The following is an 11,184-nucleotide window of genomic DNA, read 5'->3' on the forward strand; positions in this document are numbered from 1 at the left end:
CCCTGACCCATCCTGACAGATAGTGCCACTGGTAAAGTTATAGGAACCAAGAGGCTTCACACACATCCCCAGGAGTGATGTCTGAGGAATCTCAGTTGACTCTTAAGAGTAGATAGGAACAAGGTCAGTTTGACCAACTTGTTCCTATATACCTGGCTTAAGCACAGAAGCACAGTCCTACATTTATGAGGAAAAACAATATTTTTTTAAGTGTAACTTAAGATGCCAACCCTATCAAAAGTAAGTAAAGCTGGAGGCTATAGGGGAAGGGTTCTTGTGTGAGAGTGCCTAATAATAAAGGACTCTAGAGCTGTAGGTTTGTCCTGAGTTAATTTGAGCCTGATCTCACAGACCTGCTAATCTTCCTAACCTCCTACATTGATTAAATTGATCTGTTTTCTACTGGTATGATTATGAGTTACTGTCTTCACAGTTTTCAGAGACTGGCTAAAATACTAATTGCTTTTGTGCTAATTATTTACAAAAAAAAAAAAAAAAAGTAATGCTTTGCTGTCTTATTTATTGTTGTCCTAGCATAATCCCTGACCTATGAATGCTTTGTCCAGTCACCTGCCATCTGCCACTGTGGACCTATGAACTTCTCTGATGCTGAATACCCTTAACTGTCCACACCCCATCTGATAGAGAACAAGGACTTTGGGTTACTTACCCCAACTTTTCCCTCTTTCAGCAGGAAGCAGCTTGGAGATGGCATTGCCCATTTTTCCATAGAATTGGAATGTAGAAATTGACAGTGGGGAAATGTAACAGTGGTCTACTTTATGCTTTGAATATAGCCCTTCATGCTCTGCCACTGCAACTGATTTTTTAAATGGACAGGTTACTTTCTCTTCCTCTCTCCCTGCTCCTCCCTAATCTCTACTCCTCCCTAATCTCAGGGGAAACAGGATTACCTGGGGAACCATTTTAGGCAGATTTATCTGTCCTTAAGTACATACCCAAATAGGAATGAAGTAATCTAGACTTTGAGGATGGTCCCAGAAGATCTCATAAATGACTATCTCCTAAATTAAGGAGTGAATTACAACTCCAGACAGAGAACACATGAAATGTAGCCTTTGGATCACCTCTTTAAAAGCCCCTGTTCCTGCTGATGGACATGATGGGCAGAATCACACACCCTCTGGGACTGAAGTTCCCTAAGTTTCTCCTTTGCTAGCAAAGCAATAAACCTTCTTTATCCTTTTTCTTAAAAAAAAAAAAAAAAAAAAAATTATTATAGGATTCAGAAAGACTTAAAATATTCCAGGCAGAGCAAAAACCATATGCAGAGAGACAGACAAGGAAAATCTTAGGTAAATTCAGAGAACTAAAGTAGATTTGTTTTGACAGGGCCCAAAGTATGGGCATATGGAAGAAGAATCTGCAAATGTGGGCATGAGTCTGGCAGTCACTGACTTTACACTATGAATGAAATGAAGGACTAAAGCATTTTAAACAAAGATACAAAGTAATAACAGAGGTTTAATATGACTTTGGCAACCCAAGAAAGATTTGTAAGAGCAAAGGATTTTCTGTAAAATATTGCTAAATATCAACTGTCTTGAGCTTTGTAATGCTTAACAAGGAAATATGATGCACTTAGTCAAAAGTGCATGGACTTGAAGTCAAGCAAACCTGAGTGTAACACTACCTGACATATTTATTATGAGAACTGGATAATCTATACTTAAAGCTTCTAGTGCACTGTATGACAAATATCCTGTGCCCAAAGAAAAAGTCAGATCCTTTCTCTCTGTAACAGTGGTCCACTTTATGCTTTTTCCCCCTAATCTCAGGGGAAACAGAGTTACCTTTCTTCCCCATCCTAGGCAGAGTTAACTGTCCTTTAGTACACACCCACCGTAGGAACAGAGTAATTCAGACTTTGGGCATGGTGCCAGAAGATCTCAGAAATGACTATCTCCCAAATTAACAATTGAATTACAACTCCAACAGAGAACACATGGAACGTAGCCTTTGAATCACCTCTATAAAAACCTGCTGATTGGTAGAATCACAACCTTTGGGATAGGAGTCCCCTGCTTCTCCTTTGCAAGCAAGAAGGTAAAACCTTCTTTTACCTTTTTCTCAAAAACATGTCCTCATTATTGGATTGGCATCAGGGACAAGGACTGAGCTTTCAGCAACAACTCCACTCTGAACAACAAAAATAAGAGCATGAGTTTATCTAAGAACACAAAAGAAAATTTGAATTGGTTGGAGCTCTGACTTTTGAACACTACTTAATATTACTAACATACTTTGTGAATAATTTTGAGCCATAAAATGTATAGCCAACAAATTTCAAATTCATAGTTAACAAATTGAAACTCTGAGAAATTCCAGCCCAAGTGCTTGCTGGTATATACTAATGAGTTTGAGAAATGAGCAATAGACTATTTACAGAAGTTAATACTAAGCCCCAACATTAGCATGGAGAAACACTGATGATTAATTCATAAGTCCATTATAAAACATTCTTAAAAGCAAAAGATAGTTTTGCATTGAAATCATCTGATTCTACATTAACCAACAACCTATGTATATTTCTCACATCCTTTTCATTTCTTAATGAAATGTTTGTCTCTCAGTGAGAAGTTTGCATTTTGTACTTAGATACATAATATTCATGCCTTATGATTCTGCCACAAGAAGCAATTTATTCTGCATATTTAGTTTCTTAATACACTTAAGAAAATTGATCTAAGGCATATTAGGTGGAAAGCATGAAAAAAAATTCCATACACCAAAAATCTCAAAGATTTTATAAAAAAGAACATCAATTATTCAAGACTCAAATGGATAAGAACTATTTTTAAAAGAAATGAAAATCTAAGTCGAAGTTTTCCAATAAGTAATATCCTATTTGTATAATTAAGAACTTAAATCATTTTTGTGTTATTTCATGCCACAACCTTACATATTTAATTCACTGCTATAGTTTGAAAGTGTCCCCCAAAGGCCCATGTGCTGAAGGCTTGGTTGCCAGCCTGTGGAACTACGGGAAGGTGATGGAACCTTTAAGAGGTGGGGCCAGGGGAGAGGTCTTAGGTCATTGGAGACATACCCTTGAAGGGGATATTGGTGCCCCAGCCACTTCCTGTCTCTCTTTGCTTCCCAGCTGCCATGAGGTGAGTAGCTTTCCTCCTCCATTCATGCTACCACCGTGATGTACTATGCCACCACAGGCCCAAAAGCAATGAGGCCAAGCATCTATGGACAGAAATCTCTGGCATGGTGAGCCAAAATAAACCTTTTCTCCTTATAATTTGGTTATGTCAGGCATTTTGTCATAGTAATGGAAAGCAAGTTACTGCTATTTAAAGCTTCCAATCTCTGGAACAGTGGAGCAATTATTCTCTTAAACACTTAAACACTTAAAGTTAGCAGTGAATCTTTTTAAAAAATTCTCATACCTAGCTTTATTTTTAAATCATTCAAAAAGAATATTTGGGAGTAGACCCTAGCAATGAGAATTATTTTTAAAATCTCCTCAGAATGTAAAAGAATATGCAACTCTCATCAGACCTTTTCACATTTCCACTATGCTATTAGATCTTCAGAATTACATATTGGACTTTTGCTGTAGCCACCTATCATGTCTTATGACAATCTTACTCACCATTGTTAGACTAATGTCCTACAGTATTTATCAAACTTAAAGGTAAACATAAATAAAAGTTACCTGAAGGCTGGTTTCTTTCAAGTTCCAGGTGATGTCCAAGCTGCTGACCTACAAGTCACACTTTGAGGACCAGGTCCTATTTGTTACAATGTTACAAATAAATGGATTTAACTAAAATGAAATTTTTTTTATGTACTACCCTATTGTTAACATAACATTTTTAAATGAAGCAGACAAAAGGAAAAGTATTCTCTTAAAAGCATAAAAGATTATGCCCATCCCCATTAGATACACTCATACACTTATATATACAAATTATCATGTGGATGACCTTCAGAATTTTAATTACTGATCACTGCTTAGAACATTTATTCTAGAATTTTCTTTAATATATTTCATTTATATTCCCAAGTTTTTGTCTTATTTTCCTTCTATTTGAAAAGCATACAATTATTTGCAACAAATTAACAGATGAAGTTGTATCAATGGCCATTACCAGGACCAGGGATATAGCTCAGTTGGTAGAGTGCTTGCCTCACAAGCACAAGGCCATGGGTTCAATCCCCAGCACCACAAAAAAAGAAAAAAAAAAAAAAAAAAATGGCCATTACCATGTGTTAAGGTTTCCAGAGTCATCAAGAAAACTACCTGGTTCTTGGTAACTTTTTTCAGTTTTTTTCTTTATTTCTCCTAATTTCATTTGACATTTTATATTTAAAAACTAGATTTTTCTTCCTGCTTTTAGTAAATAGCCATGCCAGTAAATATATTCAAGTAAAGATCTATCTTTTTTGAGGCTTTTAACTCTAGGATAGCTTACAGGACAAGGTGGATGTTCAGTAAAGAGTTCGGTTCCCTTATGGACAGGCAATGTAAAATTGAATACTTCTCCTTCAGGCAAATTCGGTGTCATATAAAATAAATACACCAAGGGTTTGCAAATATCAGTAAATTAGTCATTTCAAACTATCATTTATATTGGGCATGGGAGAAAAGGAACTATTACAGAAATAAAATGAGAAACACATTCTAGTTGATTTAAACTTTATTATATTCCTAGCCAGTTATAATATTGATTTTTTTTAATTTCTCACCGTTATAGTCTAAAAATTAGATTCTATATTTAGAAGATACAAAAAACTCCACTGGAAAAATTCTACAACTAACAAATGAATTCAGCAAAAAGCAGCATACATTAACACCCATAAATCAAAAATGTTCATATACATCAGTGATGAATCCACTGAACGAAAAATTAGAAAAACTACCCCATTCACAATAGCCTCAAAAACATAAAACATTTGGGAATCAATCTAACAAAAGAGGTGAAAGACCTCTACACTATAAACTATAGAACTAAAGAAAGAAATTGAAGAAGACCTTAGAAGACAGAAAGATCTCCAATGTTCTTGGATAGGCAGAATTAACATTGCCAAAATGGCCATACTACCAAAAGTTTATACAGATTTAATGCAATCCCTATTAATATCCCAATGACATTCTTCATAGAACTAGAAAAAGCAATCATGAAATTCATTTGAAAAAATAAGAGACCCAGAATAGCCAAAGAAATCCTTAATAAGAAGAGTGAAGCAGGAGAACAGACCTTAAATTATACTACAGAGCCATAGTAACAAAAATGACATGGTATTGGCACCAAAACAGACATGAAGACCAATGGCACAAAATAGAGGACACAAAGACAAACCCACATAAATACAGTTATCTCATACTAGACAAAATTGCCATAAACATACACTAGAAAAAAGATAGCCTCTTCAACAAATGGTTCTGGGAAATCTGTAAATCCATATGTAGCAGAAATAAACAACCCCTATCTCTCACTCTGCACAAAACTCAACTGAAAGTGGATCAAGAACTTAGGCACTTGAATAGTTCTTAATAGAAGAAAAAGTAGGCCCAAATCTCCACCATGTCAGCTTAGGAACTGACTTTCTTAACAAGACCCCTAAGGCCCAAGAAGTAAAATCAAGAATCAAAAACTGGGTTGGAATCAAACTAAAAAGCTTCTTCACAGTAAAGGAAACAATCAATAACTTGAAGAGAGAACCTACCGAATGGGAGAAAATCTTTATCATATGCACCTCAGAGGAATAATCTCCAGGATATATAAACAACTCAAAAAACTTAACACACACACACACAAACACACACACAAAAACAAATAATCTAATCAATAAATGGGCTAAGGAAATAAACAGACACAGAAGAAGAAATACAATCGATCCACAAATATGTGAAAAAATGTTCAACATCTCTAACAATTAAAGAAATACAAATCAAAGATACACTGAAATTTCATCTCACTGCAGTCAAAATGACAACTTTTAAGAATACAAGCAGCAATAAATGTTGGCGAGGATGTGGGGGAAAAGGTACATTCATACATTGCTGGGGGGACAGCAAATTGGTACAACCACTTTGGAAAGCAGTATGGAGATTCCTCAGAAAACATGGAATGGAACTACCATTTGACCCAGTTATCCCACTCCTTGGTATATATCCAAAGGACTTAAAATCGGCATACTACAGTGATGCATTCACATCAATGTTTACAGCAGCTCAATTCACAATAGCTAACCTATGGAACCAACCCAGGTGACCTTCAACAGATGAATGGATAAAGAAATGTGGTATGTATATACACAATGGAATATCACTCAGCCTTAAGGAATAATGAAATGATGGCATTTGCATGTAAATGGATGGAACTGGAGAAGATCATGCTAAGTTAAATAAGCAATCCCAAAAATCCAAAGGCTGAATGTTTTCTCTGATATGCAGATGCTAATTCACAATAAGGTGAGGGTGAGCTAGGAAAGAATAGCAGTACTTTGGATTAGACAGAGGGGAGTGAAGGGAGAGGAGGTTGTAGGCAGGTAGGAAGGATAGTAGAATTAATCAAAAATTATTACCCTATGGGCATATAAGACTATACAACTACTGTGGTTCTACATCATGTACAACCAGAAGAATGAGAAGTTATATTCAATTTATGTATAATGTGTCAAAATACATTCTGTCATGTATAACTAATAAGAATAAAAAGAAGAAAAAAACCAGAATTGTGTGAGCCAATTCTCTATAAAAAATGCACAGATGTAGACATAGGTACCTCCTCTTGACTCTGTTTCTCTGGAGAACTCAAAGCAATACAACAATCAATAGGTAAAATGTTTCAGTCAAGCAAGATGAAATCATTCCAAACAGCCATACAATATTGTGCTTATAGTGAACAATAGCATTTGGTACACTGAAATTTTTGTTAAGAGGGTAGATCTCATGTTTCATGTTTTTTACTATAATAGAAAAAGGGATCAAAAGTATTTCCATAAATAAAGCCAATATATATTGTTCAGAATATTTGCATATATATAAATAAATATGCAAACCCCAAAAATAATACCTTGGAAGGTAATACTTGCTTGAATATAGAAGTTCTGATGTTTCTAAATTCTATTTTTACTTTGTTGGTATTTAAACTAAATGGGATTGTGCTATTTGTGGGTTTCATCACTAGAAAGCATAGACATTAAAATGTTTTAAGATTGGGTTTTGAAAATGGATATCAACTACTAAATCACAGGAAATGTTTTTGAAAGCAGGCAGCCACCGTTCTCTATTTGGTTAACAGGACTAGGTTCAGTGTAAATACCATGAAAGCTGTAAATTTAATATTTAGAGTCATCACCAGAGTCACAAACACAACACAAGCTATTACACCTTAAAAACCTTGAAAATGTAATCAGAGAGTCTTTCCAGCTTAAAATGAATTATAAGAAATGAAGTGAATTACAAATATGTCCCCAACTTAAGGTTAGAAGATTCATGAATCACTACACCAAAAAAGCCCCCAAGCCATAGATATTATTGTAAACCTCATCTACTTTGTTGTTGTGCATAGAATTATTTATAATATCAAAATAATATGATATTTGGGATTTTCCCCTGTAATTCCAGTGTTCATAATACTTATAATTTGCTTCTCAAACTACCCTTGAGAAAAACACATATTAACAAGATCATAATGAAGTCACTGGAGAACTACTGTTGCTTAGGAACATCAAAGAAATTTAGCATGGACTGAGGATTTATTATCACATGAGCCATTGAAATAGGCAACTGGGTGCTTTTCCTTTGATTAGATGTTATATATCAGTCTGGCATCTCTAATACTTCCCAGTTAAGCTGATAGATGAAATCGATTTTATATTACCTTATTCAGTGTCTACTGATTAATTTGGAAATAAAAGTATGCTTTATCTGACAATACAAAATATAGAAATGTAAACACAAAAATAAGTTGGTTTCGGGGGTTTTATACACACACACACACACATATACTTCTAAAAATATTTTTAGTTGTAGACAGACATATTAACTTTATTTTATTTATTTATTTATTTTGTGTGTGTGTGTGTGTGTGTGTGTGTGTGTGTGTGTGGTGCTGAGTATCAATACCAGAGCCTCACACGTGCTAGGCATTCTACCACAGAGTCACAACCCCAGCCCTGGTTCTCAGTTTTAAATATGCAAAAATAAATTTTACTCACTTTTATGCTTTTAGTTCCCATTATCTCTTTTCCTTGTTATCACAGGGGAAGAAAATTGGTATATTTCTCAAAGGCTGTTGATGCAAGAGAACTTACTCAAAGAAAAAAAATTGATGATTTTTGATCACTATATAATATCTGTCAAGGCAATTTGTTTACTGTTGTAAGAATAAATGGCTCTGTTTTTAGATTTTCATGAAAAAGATAAGCCTGCAAACTCAGAATTTTATTATATATAGCATTGGTTCTAAAAATGACAACTTAATGTGACAATTAAAAAAAATTTTCAATCATTTGTTTTGTCAGCTAACCTTTAGAATTGTGTACCGAATCATTTTTCCCAGATTAGCTCAACATATTAGTCAGTTTTGCAGAAATACAGCTCATCTTATGTTCCATTTAAAATCTATTCATTGATGTAGAACATGGAATGTGTCACCAGAGTATAACTAATTGCTCCCACTCCCTCCTTGATATTTCATGTATCATTATTATGATGAAGGGTTAGTAGAAAAGGGAAGAGAGAGGAGAAGAACCATTGGGTATCTTACAAAGTCAAACTCTAGGAAAACAAAGGGAAATTAATGTTTCCTACTTGATTTCAAATACCAGATTAATTATTAGAATAAGATAAAGGACAATTTGCCACATTGCTTGGAAGTTTTCCTAAGAGGGTGTATCAAATATGACTTCAGGTACAAGCCTAAGTATAGTGACTTTCTCATACTATAATTAAAATCTAATATCTAATGATCAAGAAATATCACATCATTCTCACATGGAACAATTCATTCTTAATTCAGAAAAATCTAGTTTCAGAAATGATTTATTCTTTTGATCAGTTAGTTACCGAGTTTCTTTTTGTGAGCTAAGCACTATTCTAAATGCTAACACTAGAGCTCGGATAACACTTCCTGCCCTTTTAGAGCTATACTTCTACTTTAAAAAAAAAATGATGATAAGCAAATAATAAAATGTCAGGCAATGATAGATTTTTCAAAAAAAATGAAATAAATAGAATTGAGAATTATGTAGAATTGAGAATTATGTAGAACTTTCACTTTTAGGGTGAGCTAGAAAGGCTTTTCTGAAGAGATGACACTTGAGAAGAAACCTACATGTAATTAAGGAGTGAGTCACATAAATATTTGAGAAAACATATTCCAGGGAATAGAAGGAACAAGACACAGGTCCTGAGGTAGGAGAATGCCTGGCTTGGTAACCAACAGCAGGGAGACTGTACGGCTCAAACAGTGAGTCAAGAAGAACAGTAACAAAAAGCTCAGGCCAATGAGCTGGCCAAAAATAAAATCTCACAAATGCTATCAATTAAAAGACTTGTGATTAAAAGACCTGTGGAGATAAGGGTGAAGCATTTCTATTTGAGGCATAAGATATCTTTTTGAACCCCAAGTAGAAATTTTGAATAAGACAATTTGATAAATGATTCTAGAGTCTTATGAAAGGCTGGAGATAAAAATATGTCAATGCAATGATAAAAACCCAAGCCCCCTCTTTTCCTTCCACCGCTACCGAAGATCCTGATGTTGCCATGGGCCGCCACCCTGCCCGGTGGTACCGGTATTGTGAAAACAAACTGAACCCAAAGTCTCGTTTCTGCCCGGGATGTCCCTGATGCCAAAATACGCATCTTTGACTTTGGGCGGAAAAAGGCAAAAGTGAATGAGTTCCCAGTCTGTGGCCACATGGTATCTGATGAATATAAGCAATTATCCTCTGAAGACTTGGAGGCTGCCCCTATTCGTGCCAACAAGTACATGGTAAAAAGTCGTGGCAAAGACGGCCTTCATATCCGAGTGCAGCTCCACCCTTTCCATGTCATCCGTATCAACAAGATGTTGTCCTGCGCTGGGGCTGACAGGCTCCGGACAGGTATGCGGAGTGCCTTTGGGAAACCCCAGGGCACAGTGGCCAAGGTTCACAATGTTCAAGTCATCATGTCCATCCGCACCAAGCTGCAGAACAAGGAACATGTGATTGAGGTTCTCCACAAGGCCAAGTTGAAGTTCCCTGGCCACCAGAAGCTCCACATTTCAAAGAAGTGGGGCTTTACCAAGTTTAATGCTGATGAGTTTGAAGTCATGGTGGCTGAGAAGCGGCTCATTCCTGATGGCTGCCGGGTCAAATACATCCCCAATCGTGATCCCCTGGACAAGTTGCGGGCCCTGCATTCATGAGGATGTCCACTGTGCTGTCCCCTTCTTAATCTCACACACACCCAATAAATCCTGCATTGTATCAAACAAACAAACAAACAACAACAACAACAACAAAAAAAAAAAACCCAAGTCCTAGAACTGGATGAGACAACCTGGTGGATGAGAATAACTGGAAAAGCAATAAGGGGTAATAAAGAAGTAAAGAAGAAATGAAGGCAAGGAAACCTGGGAGGCTGTGATCGGTGAGGTGAAGATAAGAGGAGGCAAGAACATCCTGGGTCAAAGGAAGAGTATGTGTAAGATACAGGGACTACTTGTTGTCCAACAATGCTCATGAAGTCAAGTAGGATGAGGATAGGTAATTAGTCATGGATTTTGGCAATTAGAAAGCTTTTAATGACTTTAACAAAAATAATCCTAGGGAGACAGAGAAACTGAAAATTCTGTTGAAGTGTGTTTATGACAAAGTTGAGGTGAGAAGTAGAAAGAGCAAATAGTGATAACCCTACTGAAAGAGGTTAGGAAGAAACAGAGTAAGAAATTGACTAAGATAAAGAGGATAAGAAAAATGAGAGCAGCACCTGGAGGGGGATGTAAAGTCAGGGAGAGTTATTTTCAAGAGAGAAAATATGTTGGCATGTTGTTGGCAGTGGTCCGCGTCAGGGATGGGGAATTTGCTAGTAAATCAGAGAATGGTATTTTCAAAATCTTTGAACAGGATGGGATCCAATATGCAGGGGGAGGTGCTGCTGATTTTTTTAAAAATAATTGGCTCTTTTAACAAATGGCAAGGCAAGGTACA

General features: G+C 35.9%; 1 pseudogene across 1 annotated transcript; it reads left to right on the forward strand.

Moving 5' to 3' along the window:
- The first annotated feature begins 9,739 nt into the window (after positions 1–9,739).
- On the forward strand, positions 9,740–10,460 carry LOC306657030 (large ribosomal subunit protein uL16-like; annotated as a pseudogene). The gene has a single exon. The product of its transcript is annotated as a large ribosomal subunit protein uL16-like (transcript).
- The last annotated feature ends 724 nt before the right edge of the window (positions 10,461–11,184 follow it).

Source organism: Sciurus vulgaris (assembly GCF_902686455.1).
Source record: "Sciurus vulgaris genome assembly, chromosome: 3".
NCBI lineage: Eukaryota > Metazoa > Chordata > Mammalia > Rodentia > Sciuridae > Sciurus > Sciurus vulgaris.